Source organism: Aotus nancymaae, unplaced genomic scaffold (assembly GCF_030222135.1).
Source record: "Aotus nancymaae isolate 86718 unplaced genomic scaffold, 86718_ANA_hifiasm-v0.15.2.pri h1tg000079l, whole genome shotgun sequence".
NCBI classification, from domain to species: Eukaryota; Metazoa; Chordata; class Mammalia; order Primates; family Aotidae; genus Aotus; species Aotus nancymaae.
The window spans coordinates 14,373,453-14,393,408 of NW_026988494.1; positions in this window are offsets into that span (position 1 = coordinate 14,373,453).

Below are 19,956 nucleotides of genomic sequence, written 5' to 3' on the forward strand. Positions count from 1 at the left end.
TTTTTTTTTTTTGAGATGGAATCTCACTGTAGCCCTGGTTGGTATGCAGTGATGTGATCTTGGCTCACTGACACCTGTGCCTCCTGGGTTCAAGTGATTCTCCTGACTCAGCCTCCTGATTGCTGGGATTACAGGAACCTGCCACCATGTCAGCTAATTTTTTGTATTTCAAGTACAGACAGGGTTCCACCATGTTGGCCAGGCTGGTCTTGAACTCCTGACCTCAAGTGATCCACCCACCTTGGCCTCCCAAAGTGCTGGGATTACAGATGTGAGCCACAGCACCCAGCCTTGTTTTTGTCCTTTAAATCAATTTTATTGTCATATAATTTGTGCACAATAAAATGCACTGCTGTAAGTATTCAATTCAATAAGTTTTGTCTGATGTTGATACCCATATAGTCTTCACCACAATCAGGAGGCAATACATTCCCATTACTTTTCCTCATGCCCTTTGCAATCAATATCATCTCTGATTCCAGAACCAGGCAATCATAGATCTGCTTTTCGTTACTATAGATGAATTTAGCCTATCCTGGAATTTTATATAAATGAAATCATGTGATATGTACTCTTTTGTTTTGACTTCTCATAATGGTTTTAAAATTCCTGCATGTTGTTTGTGGTAGCACTATTTCATACCTTTGTATTGCTAATACTATTCTGTTGTATGAATATACTAAAATTTGCTTATCCGTTCACCTGATGATGGATATTTGTGTTGTTTTATTGAATAAGAGCTTGACTAACTTTATAGGGAAATGTCAAAATTGTTTTCCAAGGTGGTTGTATCATTTTACATTTCACTCAGCAAAGGATGATAATGCCAGTTCCTTCACATCCTTGCCAGGTTTTTCATTTTAGCCATTCTAATGGGTTTGTAATGTTTCTCATTTTACCATTAACTTGCATTTCCCTGATAAAAAAATAATAAGCATCTCTTCATATGCTTAGTAACCATTTGTATATTTTCCTTGGGAAAGTGTCTGTTCAAATATTTTGCCTTTTCTTTTTTGAGATGGAGTCTCACTCTTGTCGCCCAGACTGGAGAGCAGTGGCGCGATCTCGGCTCACTGGAACCTCTGCCTCCTGGGTTCAAGCGATTCTCCTGCCTCAGCCTCCTGAGTAGCTGGGACTACAAGCACCCGCCACCACGCCCAGCTAATTGTTTTATTTTTGGTGGAGATGGGGTTTCACCATGTTGGCTAGGTTGGTCTCCAACTACTGACCTCAGGTGATCTGCCCGCTTGACCTCCCAAAGAGTTGGGATTACAGGCATGAACCACTGTGCCCGGCCTATTTTGCCAATTTTATAAACATATTATTGTCTTGTAAAAGTTCCCTACGTGTTGGTGTTGTAGATACAAGTTCTTCGTCAGAACCATGTATTTTAAACATTGTTTCCCCATCCATAGCTTGCATTTTCATTTTATTAATAGTATTGTTGAAAAAGTTTTTAATTTTAATGAAGCCAAATTTATTATTTTTTCTTTCATGATCTGTGTCCTATCTAAGAAATGATTGCCTACATCAAAGTCGGAAAGATCTTCTATTTTATTCTAACCTTTCTGTAATTTTAGTTTTTATATCTTATTTTAAATTAATTTTGGGGTACAATGTGAATGTTAATGGCAAGGTTCCTATTTTTCTCATATAGATATCTAATTACTTCAGCATCATTTATTGATAAGATTATTACATCCCCACTGAATTATCTTGAATCTTTTGTTGTTTGCTTCTGAGGCAGGGTCTTGTTCTATCACTGGGCTGGAGTGCAGTGGCACTATCATGGCTCACTGCAGCCTCAACTTCCCAGGCTCAAGCAATCCTCCCACCTCAGCCTCCTAAGTAGTGAGACTATAGGCACATGCCATCATGGCCGACTCATTTTTATTTTTTATTTTTCTGTAGAGATGGGTCACGCTATATTGCTCAGGCTGTTTTCAAACCCCTGGGCTCAAGTGATCCTTACCCCTTGGCCTCCAAAGCACTGGAATTTCAGGCATCAGCCCCCATTCCCAGCCTTGAATCTTTTTTGAAAATCAACTAATAATATATGTGTGGTTTATTTCTGGACTCTATTTTGTTGATTTATATTTTATTATGATTCAAATAGTACACCCTCTTAATTTTTTAAAGATTCATATTAAGCCTTAAAACATTTTTTCTTTTTCCTAAGCATTTACATTTTCAGGCAAGTTTCAGAATTTTTTAAATTAAATTATACATTACTGCTTGCTGGGATTTTAACTGGAATTGTATTGAATCTCTTTACATATTTGTGGAGAACTGATATCCCCATAACATTTAGTCTTTTGCTCTATGAAATTTGTATCTCTCCATTTATTTATCTTCTCTTATTTCTCTCAGCAATGTCTGACAGTTTTCTGGGTAAGATCTTGCCCATACCTTGCTAAATTTATTTTCAGATATTTCATGCTTTTAGATGTGACTGTAGATCTGTAGATGGTTTTATTTAAAAATTTTTTTCAATTGTTTGTTGCTAGTATATAAAAAAAAATTGAATGTGTCTTGACTTTGCATCCTGTGAATTTGCTAAAATCTATTATTTCTATCAATTTTACTTTTGTAGATTCCTTAGGATTTTTTACACATTTTTCTTGTCTGTGAACAGATTATAATCTATTTCTACTCTGTACGCCTTTTATTTCTTTTTTATGTGTCATTGTACTGGCTAGGACCTCAAACACAAGGAGAACTAATAAGAGTTTCTGTAGCCTTAAAAGTAGTTTATGAAATAACTTCTGTTGTTTCAAGGATAAGGGAGATAGTTTTATATTACATGGGTTTTAGATTCTAAAATCAGAATAGATATAAATTATTGATTCAACTCCCCTGTTGATGTCTGTAAAGCACCTTCTAAACATTATATTAAAAAGGTAATGCCTATATTTATACCTTTTGATCATCTGATGCATTAATGTTTAGAATATATACCTTGCAGACCTTCTTTCATTTAATTCTTTCAGTAATCCTGGTATTATCTTTAATTAATAAAAATCTAAATCTCAAATGTGATATAACTTATACAATATAAAATAGTTACTTTTTTTTCCATTACAAAAAATTATGAAATATTTAGCATTTGGAGAGAGTAAAAAAGTATTGGTAAGAAAAAAATGGAAACAAGTCATAAAAATAAACTTCATTATAAACTCAACTATCTACAAAATCCACAAGAATAACATTTTGGCTTTTTTTCTAAGAAAACGTCATATATTGTCATATCCGAGTTTATCATATTTGGGATTAACTATCCAAATATTTTGATTATTATTTGCATATTCTCTATAAAATTTTTAATTTAAATGTAGTATCTAAAATTCCAGTATTAACAATTTTCTCTATAAAATATTACAACTCAAATAACTAATAAATATATTTTTTTCTGAGTGAGGATCCTATGCCTCCTATTTGATATTTATTGAATAATTTTTTTGCATGTTTATGAACATTTCCCTAGAGATGGTTCCTATAGAGATGTTAATTCTTCTTTTATTTATAGAGTAATCCTGTGCTTTTCAGTATAACCAGGAGCTGGTTAATAAAATTATTTTATTCTTTGAACGAGTCAATTGTGCTATGTAACTTAAATTGCATCAGTAAGGTAGTAATTACAAATCTGATTTAGAAACTAATTTATCTGAATTAACTGTTGAACTTGAAAAATAACAATTAAAAAACCCATTAAATCTTATTCTTAACAGAGCTAGCTATATAGTCATTATTTCTTGACTCTAGATCCATGCTAAATGAGTATTTTGGTAAAGAGTAAATTGGTGCTCATTGCACAAATGACGGGACTTACTGGTGAAATTTTCAGTACAGATTTTTGTTTAGAAGTATTTTAAACTGATGTATTTGTGGTATTGATATGGATTTGCTACCAATATATAGTGTATTTTGTAAAAAACAATGAAGAACTCCTTGGAAACATACAAGCTATGAATTATGTTACTATATCTTTCTTCAGGAGAGTCATATTACACATTTGGTATTAAATGCTCTGAAAAGTCTTATAACAAAGATGTCTCTTTAATTTCTGTGACTAGGTTTTTCTCAAAAGAATTTGACTATATAAACTTATTGCTTAATACCCATCAGCATCTCTCTAAATTGAAGTTCTAAGGAGCATACTGTTTGGGAAACAGTGAAATGCCAAGATAATGGTTAGGTCTGCCCTCGTCTGACTCCTTCAGTGGGTGGAAGGGTATAATCATATGCAGCGTCTGAGCTTGAGGATGATTGAGAACACTGGGTTCTCACAATCAGTAGGGGACAATGAAATGCCAGCAGCAGAACTTGTTCCTCTGGGGTTAATTATTGAAAGTTTATTTTTGCTTGGGATCTCATTTTTCTCTTCCACTCACTCCACCCTTGAGAACTATGGGTCAATTACCTGTCAGAAAAAATAAATTCTAATGATTTCCATAACTGGAACTGTTAATGCCTGATAACACAGAGTTAAGAAGAATCTCGTAAGGGTATTAGAAACAAGGCAAGTCCTTTTCTCCTGATCTTTTCATGTACACAGGAAATACAGACCAGAAATCTACTTTGAAGCAAAAGAAGAGTAGATAGAAACACTTATCTTGTCAAAAGTGAGGTCTTAACATTGAGACATAAATTAAGAAAAAATGCTGTTTTTAAGGATTTGAAAAATATGCTAAAGGAGTGAGCATTTGAAAACCAGGTGACAATCAAAGATTTGAGTAGAAATCATTTTGACTCCTGCTTATGAGAAGCTTCTCTGTGGTATGAAAAGGCTATTTTTGGCAAAAAAAAAAAAAAAAAAAAAAAAAAATCAATACAGGGAGATAAATAGATGAATTAGTTCATAGGAATGCTATATGTTATTTTCAATGAGAATTAACCTTTACTAAGTTCACTGGGAGAACATCTTTACCAGTGCAAGAAAAGCACACAAGGAGTGATCATCAGCAGAGGGGCCTAGGTTCAGAAGAAGGAAGAGGGAAATTGAGGGGATATGAATGGCTAGTCCCAATACAGTAAAAAACATTGTTCTATATATCCACTGTCTTATTTTATACTCCAGAATATTATTATCACATATACTTCACATTCTGTTCTTATACAGCCAGTCACTTCCATTTGGTTCGTAGTTCATGTGCTGCAACCTCCCAGGACTATATTCATTGCCTTCTTCACAGGTGGAAGAATTGGGTTTGAAGAGTAATTCAGGTCCATCTGTTTTTAGCTATCCCGTCATCCTCAAGATGTTTCTTTTTTTCTTCTTAGTATACTTTACATTCTAGGGTACATGTGCAAAGCGTGCAGGTTTGTTACATAGGTAAACACGTGCTAAGGTGGTTTGCTGCACTGATCAACTAGTCATCCACATCAGGTATTTCTCCTAATGCTATCCCTCCCCCTGCCCCACTACCTCCTGACAGGCTCTGGTGTGTGATGTTCCCCTCCCTGTGTCCAAGTATTCTCATTGTTCAACTCCCACATATGAATGAGAACATGTGAATATTTCTGTATAGCTTTATCCCTTTGGGAATCCCCGTAAAGTTATGAACTTAGTAGTGTTGAGAGGGATGGTAATTATCTTTAAATATAGATATATTTCCCTATGGGGAGATCATACAGAATTTCATTATTTCATTCAAACTTCTTATCAACCCAGAGAGGGGAGCATTATGATATCACTTTAGAAGGTTTAGAGGCGTTATATTTAACTAAGATCATACAACTTGTTGGTGGTAGAATTGTTACTTGAATCCACCTCTGACTACAAATCCTTGTTTTTTGTATTCTGCTTCCCTATATTAAGATGATCTCTGTTTTATTTGGCTTGGTTTTTAGTGGAAGGAGGGAACTCAAGGAAAATGGAGGCTGGAACATACATATTTCTAATCTTGTTTTCTTTCTAGTCCTTTCTGTTTAGCAACCAAAACAAACACATTGATGGAACCTTAAAGAAGTGCAAGGACAAACACAGGCTCAAGATAAAGGGATGGAGGAAGATTTGTCAAGCAAATGAAGAGCAAAAAAAAAAAAAAAAAAAAAAAAAAAGCAGGAGTTGCAATCCTAGTCTCTGATAAAATGGACTTTAAACCAACAAAGATCAAAAGAAATAAAGAAAGGCATTACATAATGGTAAAAGGATCAATGCAACAAGAAGAGCTAATGATCTTAAATAGATATGCATCCAATACAGGAGCACCCAGATACATAAAGCAAGTTCTTAACGACCTACAAAGAGACTTAGACTCCCACACAATAATAGTGGGAGACATTAACACTCCACTGTCAATATTAGACAGATCAACGAGACAGAAAATTAACAAGGATATCCAGGACTTGATCTCAGATCTGGGCCAGTGGACCTAATAGACATCTACAGAACTCTCTACCCCAAATCCACAGAATATACGTTCTTCTCAGCACCACATCGCACCTACTCTAAAACTGACCACATAATTGGAAGTAAATCACTCCTCAGCAAATGCAAAAGAACGAAAATCATAACAAACAGTCTCTCAGACCACAGTGCAATAAAATTAGAACTCAGGATTAAGAAACTAACTCAGAGCCACACAACCCCATGGAAACTCAACAACTGGCTCCTGAATGTCAACTGGATAAACAATGAAATGAAGGCAGAAATAAAGATGTTCTTCGAAACCAATGAGAACAAAGACGCAACGTACCAGAATCTCTGGGACACATTTAAAGCAGTGTCTAGACGGTAATTTATAGCAATAAATGCCCACGTGAGAAGCAAGGGAAGATTTAAAATTGACACTCTATTGTCAAAATTGAAAGAGCTAGAGGAGCAAGATCAAAAAAACCAAAAGCTAGCAGAAGACAAGAAATAACTAAGATCAGAGCAGAACTGAAGGAGATAGAGACACAAAAAGCCCTTCAAAAAATCAATAAATCCAGGAGCTGGTTTTTTGAAACGATCAACAAAATAGACCACTAGCCAGACTAATAAAAAAGAAAAGAGAGAATAATCAAATAGATGCAATAAAAAACGATAAAGGGGATATCACCACCAATTCCACAGAAATACAAACTACCGTCAGAGATTACTACAAACAACTCTATGCACATAAACCAGTAAATCTGGAAGAAACATATAAATTCCTGGACACTTGCACCCTCCCAAGACTAAACCAGAAAGAAGTTGAAACTCTGAATAGACCAATAAAAAGGGCTGAAGTTGAGGCAGCAATTAATAGCCTTCCAACCAAAAAAAAGCCCAGGTCCAGACAGGTTCACACGGAATTCTACCAGACGTACAAACAGGAGCTGGTACCACTCCTTCTGAAACTATTCCAAACAAAACAAAAAGAGGGAATCCCTCCCAAATATATTTTTTTTTTTTGAGACGGAGTTTCGCTCTTGTTACCCAGCCTGGAGTGCAATGGCGTGATCTCGGCTCACCGCAACTTCCACCTCCTGGGTTCGGGCAATTCTCCTGCTTCAGCCTCCTGAGTAGCTGGGATTACAGGCACGCGCCACCATGCCCAGCTAATTTTTTGTATTTTTAGTAGAGACGGGGTTTCACCATGTTGACCAGGATGGTCTCGATCTCTTGACCTCATGATCCACCCACCTTGGCCTCCCAAAGTGCTGGGATTACAGGTGTGAGCCACCGCGCCTGGCCCCCAAATAATTTTATGAGACCAACATCATCCTGATACCAAAACCCAGCAGAGACTCAATAAAAAAAGTAAACTTCAGGCAAATACAGATGCATAGAAATGTAAAGTTAGAAAGTCTCCAAGTGAAAATCTCTTATACTTTTAGATGTGGAAATAGAGAGATTAAGTTTATTTGCCCTTGAGTCACACAGTTAGTCTTCCCATGTTACTTCACTCCTTTTCATGGCTTAAGGACTATCCAGCATCTTAGAGAATCAAAGAGCAAGGGTGGTTTCCCTTCACTAGTCGAGAAAAAGTGACGTCTTGGTAGAAGAATAATTTCCTTCTATGAATTCAATTATTTTCATATCCATATTTTCTTTTAGAAAAAACTATGAACCAAGAAGAAAAGAAATGTCTAATAATGTGTTTCAATGACAAATGTATATTTATAATATACAAATATAAAAGCTCAAATGTCAAAATCATTAAAGGCTCCAAAACAAACTTACGTAAATATGCAGGAATGGAAACAGGCTTCTGAATCTTCCATCTGTACTTTAAGAACTATATTTCACTACAACATTTTCTTAGTATATTAGCAAATAAAGTATAATCTAAAATGTAGAAAGCCAGTTGAACGAACTTGAGACTAATATGCACAATGATTTTTCTTTTCTTCTGGATTCCTACCCATTAAAAATGTGCTTCTCTTATTATCAATTATAATTATTGTTTCCTATTTATTAGCCACCTACTATGGTAAGAATCTTATTGGACATATAGTAAGAATTCTACCACTGGTGCACATTTCCCCAAGAGAAAAACCTTTCAGGGGCAGCAACCTCGTAAGAGCAGCCTCTGTTTGTATTCCTAAAGGTTCCTCATGAGACAACTTTGGAGAAAGCCAACAGAACAATTTAGAAAGTAATTGGAGTTCCCAGAATTTTATTAGGGCATTGTTTCTCCAACATTACCCCATATTGGTACAACCTCCATGGCTTTTGTAGATTTTTTTGTAGATTATTGGGCTTCACCCCAGAGTTTTTCATTCAGTGGGTCGTGAATAGAGCCCAAGACTTTCCATTTCTAACAAGCTCTTAGATGGTGCAGTGGTTTAGGGATTGCACTGTGAAAACCATGGCATTGCACGATGGGAAGTACTCAAGCTTCCTCATTTTTCTGATAAATATTACCCCATCCTCATATTGTCCTCATCTCCAACCAGGCTACTAGGTACCTATCTTATTCCCGTGTGATCCACCTTTCAGGACGAGAACATACCTTTCTTCAGGACCTTGTAGGCTTTGCAACAGAAGCGAATTTGCCACTGGATGTGCAAAGCTGTGTATTTATGTTATGTATGCACTTTCTTTTCCTAAGAAGAAAAATGATGTTCTGAAAAGATGGACTTCATTGCTTAATAATAAATGAGCTGGTTAAAACTAAAGTAACTAATTTCTAGAATGTGAAATTGAAAGACAAAGTAGCACTTGAGCCTGAAACAGCTGCAAAGGCAGTTGCAGAAGTCAGCACTCAATCAATGGAAAGCCAAAGCAGCTGACACAGCTTTTTACTAACATTTAAGTGCTTTCGTGTTTCATATAACTCATATTCATCCAACTGCATTATGATCCTCTCAAAAATGCCAACATTGTCATTTCCGTATCCATCTGTAAACTAGTTCTTCTGAAGAGATAAAATTAAATTTTCAACCTCTAATCGCATAAACCAGCACCACCTGATATCTTGCTGTATGGAAAATATACTCTGATACTGTTCGTCCAGACCAGAAGGGCATGGAGACAGATTCTAAAAAGGTTGGAGAAGTTGCCCGTATTAATCCATTTTCCCACTGCTATAAAGAACTGCTCGAGACTGGGTAACTTATAAAAGAAGGAGGTTTAATTGACTCACAGTTTCACATGGCTGGGGAGCCCTCAGCAAACTTACAACGATGGCAGAAGGTGAAGAGGAAGAAAGGCACCTTTCACAGAAGGCAGGAAGGAGAAAAAATGTAGGCAAAACTACCACACACTTATAAAACCATCAGATATTGTGAGAACTCAGTCACTAACACGAGAACAGCATGTGGGAAACTGCCCCCATGATTCAATTACCTCCACCTGGTCTCTCCATTGACAGGTGGGGATTATGGAGATTATGGGGCTTACAATTCAAGATGAGACTTTGGGTGCGGACACAGCCAAACCATATCATTGCCTATCTATACACACACTCAGTCTGACTCTTTTTTTTTTTTTTTTTTTTGAGACGGAGTTTCGCTCTTGATACCCAGGCTGGAGTGCAATGGCGCGATCTCGGCTCACCGCAACCTCCGCCTCCTGGGTTCAGGCAATTCTCCTGCCTCAGTCTCCTGAGTAGCTGGGATTACAGGCACGCGCCACCATGCCCAGCTAATTTTTTGTATTAGTAGAGACGGGGTTTCACCATGTTGACCAGGATGGTCTCGATCTCTTGACCTCGTGATCCACCCGCCTCGGCCTCCCAAAGTGCTGGGATTACAGGCTTGAGCCACCGCGCCCGGCCCTCAGTCTGACTCTTGAAGTGAGTTTATGATTTAAGCTCTTACTGTGCAGGTTTTGTGTTCATGGGTCCTGACACAGCTTGCTGACTCAGGTGGCTATGTAATTAATGTCTCTATTAATTTTCTGCTACTGTCCTAACAAATTAACACAAATTTAGTGGCTGAAACAAATTTATTACCTTAAAGTTTTGTGGGAGTACCAAATACAGTACAAGTCTCATTAGTCTAAAATAAACAGTATTGTTAGGGTGAGTTCCTACTTGGAGGCTTTGTTAGTCCATTCTTGCATTTCTATAAAGAAACATCTGAGACTGGGTAATTTATAAAGAAAAGAGATTTATTTTCACTTATGTTTCTACAGGCTGTACAGGAAGTGTATTGCTAGCATCCATTTGTTGTGAGGACCTCAGGAAGTTTACAGTCATCATGGAAGGCAACAGAGAGCTAATGTGTCACACAGTAAGAGAGGAAGCAAGAGAGAGAAGGGGAAATTCCAATACTCTTTTAAACAACCAGATCTTACATGAACTAACTGAGCAAGAACTCACCTAACACCAAGAAGATGGTACTAAACCACTGATGAGGGATCCACCCCCGTGATCCAATCACCTTCCACTTCCAACATTGGTGTGATGGTTAATATTGAGAGTCAAGTTGATTAGATTGAAAAATGCAAAGTATTGTTCCTGGGTGTGTCTGTGAGGGTGTTGCCAAAAAAGATTAACATTTGAGTCACTGGACTGGGAAAGGCAGACCCACCCTCAATCTGGGTGAGCACAATCTAATCAGCTGCCAGTGTGGCTAGAATAAAAGCAGGCAGAAGAATGTGGAAATAATAGACTGGCTGAGTCTTCTGGCCTCCATCTTTCTCCCTTGGTGGATGCTTCCTGCCTTCAAACATTGGACTCTAAGTTCTTCAGCTTTGGGACTCTTGGACCTTCAACCACAGACTGAAGGCTGCACTGTCAGCTTTCCTACTTTCGAGGTTTTGAGACTCAAGCTGGCCTCCTTGCTCCTTGGCTTGTAGATGACCTACTGGGGGACCTCACCTTCTGATCGTGTGAGTCAATACTCCTTAATACATTCACCTTTATATATGCATCTATCCTATTAGTTCTGTCCCTCTAGAGAATCCTGACTAATACAATTGGAAATCACATTTCAACAAGATATTTGGCGGGGACCAAGATCCAACCCGTATCTGAGGCTGTGAGGGAAGATTCGTGTTCTTCCTAATTTGAGTTGTTGGCAGGCTTCAGTTTCATGTGTCTGTAAAACCAAGGGCCCCATTTTCTTTCTGATTGTGATTAGAGGATTATTCCCAGCCTCTCCGGGCCACCCACATTCTATGACTCTTGTTCCTGATTTCCACCTTTGGGGCTGACCATGATAGGTTGAATCCCTCTCATGTCTGAAATCTTTCCTCCTTCCCTTTCTGCCACATCTTTCTGAGTCACCCAGAAAGAGTCTCTGCTTTTAAGAACTCATGTGACTAGATTAGGCCTACCAAATCAATCCAGGATAATTTCACATTTCGAGATCCTTACTCTTAATCATATCTACAAAGTCCTTTTGCCAAGTAAGGTAATATATTTACAGGTTTCAGGCATTAGAACACAGGAATCCTTGGGGGACATTGCCTATCACAATCTCCAAGCAAGGTCACTTTTGAGAAAAGGAAGTACTGCAAATAAGCATTCCATGACAACAGAAATGAACCAGACACCTGGTCATCTGTTTAGGACACTAAGAGCTAGGAGAAAGTTCTAAAATAAAGGCTGTGAGGAGGTATAGGAGGAAGGGATTATTTGTGTCCTGGAATAAATGAGTTGTGTTATATTCCTAGGGTTTTATCTAATAAGTGCCATTAAATAGTTTACTAGTAACTTCTATGCCTCAGGGAATGGAGAATGGGGTGCTAAAGAGATGAGTAAGAATACAACTGTGCCTTCAAGAAGCTTCCAGCTAATTTTCAACAGATGTGTTTATTAATCTTGACTTCTAAATTTATTCAGGGTCCATATGAGGCAATGAAGACGGGCAAGCATTTAATTTCTGGGGATGGCTTGATTACAGAGGAATACATTTTTCTTGACCGTGAAGGCACATGGAGTACAGCATGATGAGAATCTTTTCTCTAGCTATTACACTGGCAAGCCAGGACCATGGGACGTAACTGAAAACAAGATAAAATGAGCATCCTATTTAGAACATCCCCTTAATTAAAAAGAAGACTATTCGGGACTCTAATTAACCACAGAGTACCACATTAACCTTTCCTTATGTTGTTATAAAGTTGAAGCTCTATTCCCACAGGTAAAATTTCTTCAAATGTATTCCACTATCCTTAGGCATACATACAGATTTAAAAAGAGATAAAATATGGAGATGTTATAGTTACTATTTCCAATAAAAGGTAATTATAAGACTCAAATTATGTATGTATTCATACATGATTGTATAATGATTTAAAATGAAGCAATTACTTTGAGACATTCATTGGTCCTAGTTAGAAATGCTTGCATATTTTATCAGAGTTAATGTTTTATGTTTATTTATATTTGAATCACTATACTTTAAGATGAGACTTTTTGGCTTGGTAAGCTTGATGTTATTAATTTGTCACAGTCTTGTTTATACAAGAATTGCTGTGATTCTGAGTTACATATTACTACTTAATATTCTTGTCATCATATGGTATTTTATATATAATTTGAAACAGTATTTTTTCTTACCTCTTACAATATTTACACTAAATTTTCATGTTGTTTCTAAATGTATTTAGAAATTTTCATTGTTAAGTAGTACATATAAAATAGTTTAAAAAGTGTAATGTATTTTTATACTCATCATTGAGCAGAAAATTGAACATTATATAAAATGCTTTAAGTGGAAGATATTTATAATTTAATAAGGTAAAACAATGCTGACTTTACTCTGAATAACTATTTTAAATACCATATTATTTCCATTAGAGATTTAGATTTTTGTTTTCTTAATTGTGACTGATATGATTTACATGAAAGTGAGTAATGCTAAACTTTAAACAGAAGTATGAAATAAACCAATTTTATTAGAAGGAAAAAATGGTAGATAACAAGCAAAGAAAAGTCATTCCTTTAAGGATGTAAAAGCAAAGGCATTAAATATAACTGTATACATCAACACTGAAAATGATATGACTGACATCCAGGAATATCAGTTTTTAGAATAAACAGGACTGTAATCAAAAGAGGAACACTAGGTCAAAACAACTTTTACTTTATAGAGATTAGAAAATATGTGTTCAGTTCTATTATTGTTTTCTGTTATGTGCAGATAAATCAATATTTATGTGTTCTTTAGGTTTTAAAACTTTCAATAAACACATTTAACCCAAAATACATGTTAACTAAATAATGTTTTCATATATTAAATACAATTATGAAGGAATTAACGTTTTTTTAAATCTGGTATTAAGCACCATAGATAATAAACTGTCTTTGGATCGCATTTGGAAGTAGCAGGTAACAGAGTCTGGAGATGTGTGAAAACAGGTGAGGCAGCAAGGACGTTGGTGACAGCATCGAATGTGGGATAAATGACACTGGCTGATAAACTTAATATTGGGTCCTCCAAGGGTTCACAGAGCCAGGGTCAAATTAACAACAAAAAAGTATTTTAATTTTAAAAAATTTTAAAAAAACTAAAATTGAAATAAAAAATGGGAAAAAATAGCTTTTTAGTTTGGCTGAGCAATATGATGTCAACTAAAAAATAGATTCAGAATGCCTCTATTGTTTACATGTTTAAAATTACATTTAGGAATTCAACACTCATAAAGAGCAGGCAACATAACCTAGGCAGTATATTCAACACAGCACATGACAAGACATGATCTTTGTCCTTCCAATAAGTTTCTGAGAAAGGGAGACAAACATGAGGCTACTGCAACATGACAAGTGCTATAAGACACATGAACAGCAAATGGCATGGCATGATGGGACAGTACCTACGATAACTTAGCATGCGTAGAAGCATGGCCTCACAGAGATGGTGACTGAAGGTTCAAACTGTAATTTAAGGCATTCATCAAGTAGGATAAGAACAAAAATACTATAGGCAGAGAGAAAATCCCAAATAATAAGCCCGGAAGCTCATAGGTGCATGTAGCAGCATGGCAGATGATGGCGATGGGCAGGTCAGATGTAGAGCTGGACCCAGTTATAAAGGGCGTGAAAAGTCATAGTTTATTCTTTGAACTTTATTCATAGTAATGCAAAAGCATCAAGGATATTTTTGTAGGGAATCTGGTTATCAGATGGTTCAGGGTGGATTAGATGCAGAGGTTTGCAGAGAGGGTGGCTTGCGGTAACAGCTCTGCAATGATCTAATGAGCGTGCAGGAGGAGTGGATGGAGAGGAGGCTTAGGTGATACAGTAAAAAGAGAAAGTCTGGAGAAAAAGGGTGCAGATGGAATTGGAATATTTCATCTTGCTCACCAAAATAGGCCTTATGAGAATAACAGCAAGTTTGCAGACAAGTTGGAAAAGAGATCAGAAGCCCTCAGCTTTGTGGTGTTCTAGTTGAATTTGAATTGCCTATGGGCATTCCCATTACATGTATTGAGTAGGCAGCTGAATATCTGAATCTTGTGCTCAGAAGAGAGGTCAGGATACAGATACAGATTTGCGTATGTAGTAACTGAACCTACGAGAATGGGAAGCAACTACCCAGGGAGAGCATGTGCATGAAGAGATGACCACAACTATTTTAGGGGTGAGTAGGTAAAGAGCTGTGAAAGAAGCTCAGATAAGTTACTAGAAAAGAAAGAGGAGAGTCAGGAGAGGGGTCATGCGAGACGGAGCCTTGCAAATCACACGGCAGGTATAGCTTCTTTCGGCACTGTTGTGCAATCACAAGTAACAACAACAGATTAATGCAGTCTCTCCTTAATCACACAGTGGATACCCAGGAATTGGAGGTCATTTTTTCTTTTAAAAGTGGAATTCTTGATTTAAAAAATTGTGGCATAAAATGTGGGTGTCTCATCTATTGTGATGCTTCTATTCTAGTATTGCAGGTTGCACTTGAGCAATTTTATACGGTTGTCCCAAAATACTATTGCTGAAAATTGCAGTATACAAGCCTACCTATGTATTGGGTTATCTTTATGTAACAGAGCTAATGAGATGGGTCAGATACTTCACAACTCTTGTTTCTAAGCATACATTTTCTCCGGTCCTTGCCAGCACTAGCAGAAATGGTTTAAAAGAGACATTCATAAAAGCTGTGATGTCAATGCTCTACTATTTATTTTTACCTGCGTTACATTATTTACATTATTTATAAGCAAACACTATGCTGTTATATTTATTAAACACCCTCTTCTATTTTCCTGTTTTATTTATACCGGAGGCATCTCACATTCATCCTGTTTGTTTACTTGCAACATTGTCACCTAAAGACACTATCTTTCAAATGTGAAAATTTTATGCAGTAATATTTTTTGCTAACCTTTTAATTGCACCTTATCTCTCTCTGTCTTTCTAACACCATCTCCAAATATCTCTTTTTGCCCTCGATACTGCTTTTTTAAAAAGCTTTAGATTTCTATTATTTTAGTAGGTAATTTACATTTATTTTGTAAGTGCAAAGAGAATAGTAATAAAAAGAGAACAAAAGGCAAGCATGCTGTAAAACACTCTGCCAGCATCATGTTTAATAGACTTGGTAAAGAGTTCCCAACCACTTGCAAAATTCCTGGAAAATTAACAAATCTGATATTCACCCACTGAAATATTCACTCACTGGAAAATGGCAGAGTTGTATGGAGAAGACGTGTGGAGACCATATGTTTACCTTGGGGTTTTATCCCGAAGGTTTGTCAAAGACCATTTTTGGAGAGGTTGGGGAAAAACTTGACTCTGTTACCATATGCATGAAAAGATTTAATAAAGGTGTCTCTATGACTTGCTTTTGGTCTCATAATACTAACAGTAATCAAAGCCTAAATTCGGGAACAAAGAGAAAAGCAAGTTAGAATATTGAGCATACAAACCCAAACAGACTTCCAATGTTTTGGAAGAAAGTGGGTAATGTTGGTGATGGGAAGGAATGAGATTGTGACCTGTGTGTAAATTTCTGTCAACCATAAATCTGGATTTCTAAGTATTCTTGATTAGGTTGCCTAGAGAAGGCTCAGGGAGGAAGAGTTTATAGAGCTGGGAGAATCAGATATTGGTAATAAAAGGTAGAGGCACATGTTATATTCCCTGAGAAACAGACTGTAAGCGATGATGTATAGAAATTTTATTAGGAGCTGCCCTTGGAAGGGAAAGGAAAGAAGCAGGATTGGATAGAGAAAGTAGTTGGGCTGGGATGCTGTTTTGATTTTCATTGTTATGCTTTTTTTCTAATTTGATCTTGATGTTGTTCTCTTGAGGCTGGGCATAAGCTTTCCCCTTGCCTGATGGGAATTTCAAGGAATTTGGCCATGGGTGTTCACAACGTGCATTCACAGAATGCTCCTTTATCCTGGCAGATAGCCTGATGCCTAAATGCTGACCCGTAATCAGGTGTTCCTCTCACAGGAATCTTGTTTATATTGGCAGATGCCCTTGCGGCTCTTGTCTGATCAGTGTTCACTTTATTCCTGCCAATATAATTACTCTCTAAGAGAGCTCTGAATGGAAAGCAGGTTAGGAGCAGGGGCGTGTGTGTGTGTGTGTCAGGTGAGACACAATGAGGAAGTGAAATGAAAATGCATGAGCAGAAATTGGTTACTCAATGGTCCCAGAGAGGTTAAGAGCTAAGGGGGCCAGGCGCGGTGGCTCACGCCTGTAATCCCAGAACTTTGGGAGGCCGAGGAGGGCAGATCACGAGGTCAGGAGATCGAGACCATCCTGGCCAACAGGATGAAACTCCGTCTCTACTAAAAGTACAAAAATATTAGCTGGGTGTGGTGGCACACGCCAGTAGTCCCAGCTACTCAGGAGGCTGAGGCAGGAGAATTGCTTGAACCCAGGAGGCGGAGATTGCAGTGAGCTGAGATCATGTCATTGCACTACAGCCTGGGCAACAGTGCAAGACTCTGTCTCAGGAAAACAAAAGAAAGCTAAAGGATGCCAAAGAGAGGCCAATGGAAAGCCCAGAGTGGGTGGGGAGTTCAACCAGCGAGTGAAGGGAGGAGAGTGAGGAGGAATGGAAGGGTAGACAGAGAGAGAGAGAGAGAGAGAGAGAGAGAGAGAGGACAAGTGTGTGAGACTATGCCTTTTTAAGGTCCATGAGCATTTTTCCTCAAGGTTTTCCGTGAAGGTTGTGTATTGGTTAGTGTCAAGAAGATTCATGCAGGGAGCGAGAACTCTTTTGCATGGCTCTGGCTCGACCCTTACATTTTACAGTGGTCAGCAGCTGTGGGTTGTGTTGGGCTGTGGATCAGTAAGATGAGGAACAAGCAAGTTATAATGCGAACAACCACAGAAGGAGCAAAAGTTTTAACTAGGTCAAAGGTGATGGGGTACAACTGGGTTTTAAACAACTTACATGCTGACTAAAAATGGATACTGAGGAAGCAACTTCATTAATAAATTATAAAAGATGCAGTTTCAATAAAGGTTTCAGCCAAATCCATAGGGAGCTCTAAAGTTGGGTGGCCCCTACATCAACAGTGAATATAGGCTTCCCAGGAAGGGGTGTGACTCTCTGTAGCTGAGCCGTTTCCTGAACGGGGTGATAGGTCAGGCCTCTCTGCCAGCAACACTGCCAGTGACTAAGGGAATAAGTCCTTCAGTCATGCAGGGGAACCCGTATTACATCGGTGTCTACCACAGTCCCCTGCTGCTTTTATCACTCAGATCTACTTCATGTATGTTCTCAGAGCAGCTCCTTTAAGAATTTGGAGACCCTCTTTTTGTGAGAAAGTTAGAAGAGGAGGCCAGTAGGACAAACTACTGCTACAATGCTTCAGACGGTCTTACAGATGCAGCTGACACTCACCATCACATTCCTCTACCCACCATTCTCAGTTCCCTTTACCCTTGGCCACCATCTCGCCGTGTTTCAGTGGCTTACCCGGCAGCATGACCTACACCCTCAAACCTGAGAAGTCTGAGCCCCTGGTACTAAGCCCCTTCTTGGGCAATAGTTTCTGCACTTGTCCTTTTTTTGTTAAAACCATGCAACGGCATATGAATAGGCAACCAAAGGGAAGCATCTGGATGTGAAATATGTCCTTCCCTGTCCCTATTTCTAACAGCATCTGATATGGTTTGGCTGCGTTCTCACCCAAATTTCATCTTGTAGTTCCCATAATTCCCACGTGTTGTGGGAGGGACCCAGTGGGACATAATTGAATCATGGACGCGGTTACCCTTACACTGTTCTCAAGTTAGTGAGTCAGTTCTCATGAGATCTGATGGTTTTATAAGGGGCTTCTCCCACTTTGCTCGGCAATTCTCCTTGCTGCCACCATGTGAAGAAGGACATGTTTGCTTCCCCTTCTCCATGATTGTAAGTTTTCTGACGCCTCCCTAGTCATGCTGAACTGTGAGTAATGGAACCTCCTTCCTTTATAAATTACCCAGTTTTGGGTTTGTCTTTATTAGCAGCATGAGAATGGGCTGATACAGCATCCCTAAGCCATTTGATGATCTGTATAAATAGACCCACCAGAATGGTGACTCCTTGTCTTGCCAGCTAGTCTCTTGGAATGAGGATCCTAAAGTGGTGCCTTATGCCTGTAATCTGAACACTTTGGGAGGCTAAGGTGGGAGGATCACTTGAGGGCAGGCATTTGAGACCAGCCTAGGCAACATAGAAAGAGACCCTGTCTCTACAAAAACATTAAAAAAAAATAAAATAGCCAGACATGATGGCATGTAGTTCTAACTACTCAGGTGGCTGAGTCAGGAGGATCACTTGAGCCTGGGAGTTCAAGGCTGCAGTGAGTTATGATTGTTCCACTGCACTCCCACTTGGGGGAATAAGATGTTGTCTCAAACAAGCAAATAATAATAATAATAATAAAAGTGTCATGAACTATAAGCAATCACAGCTTATTGTTCATTGGGTTCCTTGCTGTGTTTTCTGTGGACATACTCTTCCCTTGGGAATAAGGGCTCTAATACTATAGAATTCAGATTTGTTGGGAGGAGAAGCACAGACTTCTCAAGTGCATTGCCAAGAGTGCTGGTAAGCAAAGCCAATCTGCTTCCTCCTCTTGGTTCACGGATACATGAATTCTACCTAATGGGGACAGCACCATCTAAGGCCGTTGATTTAAAGCACATATTGCAATCTGGAATATGGTAGTAATCAATGGCTGCTGCAAACTGGTCAAGAAATTCTGTCTACTTGTGCAGTTGCTGTTTAGTGCCTCTTCCATGGTGAACACTTTGAGACTGATGTCAACATGAAGTAAGAAGATTTTGCACCTCCATAGGTCCATTCTTATGTCTTTATTCTAAACTTTTTGGTACTCTGTCTTCTTTCTTTCTTCAGACCCTTGAACGATTGGCTAAATAATTCTCTAATGCCCATGAGTTTATGTATATTTTAGCCTCAGGTCATGTTTGAGTGGGTCTGTAGTGCGGTTATTTTTGATTTATGGCTGACACGCACATATTGAGCCAACCCATTTGTGAACCAAGTTTTTTTTTCCTTTCTCCTTTTTTATATGGTCATAGCTCCTCTTCCGATGTGGCCAGAGATTAAGCTGAGGGATACAACAGTGGTGGTTGAACCTGTGGGTCTGGACTATGTATTTGCGTGACTTGATTTTGCCCTTTGTCC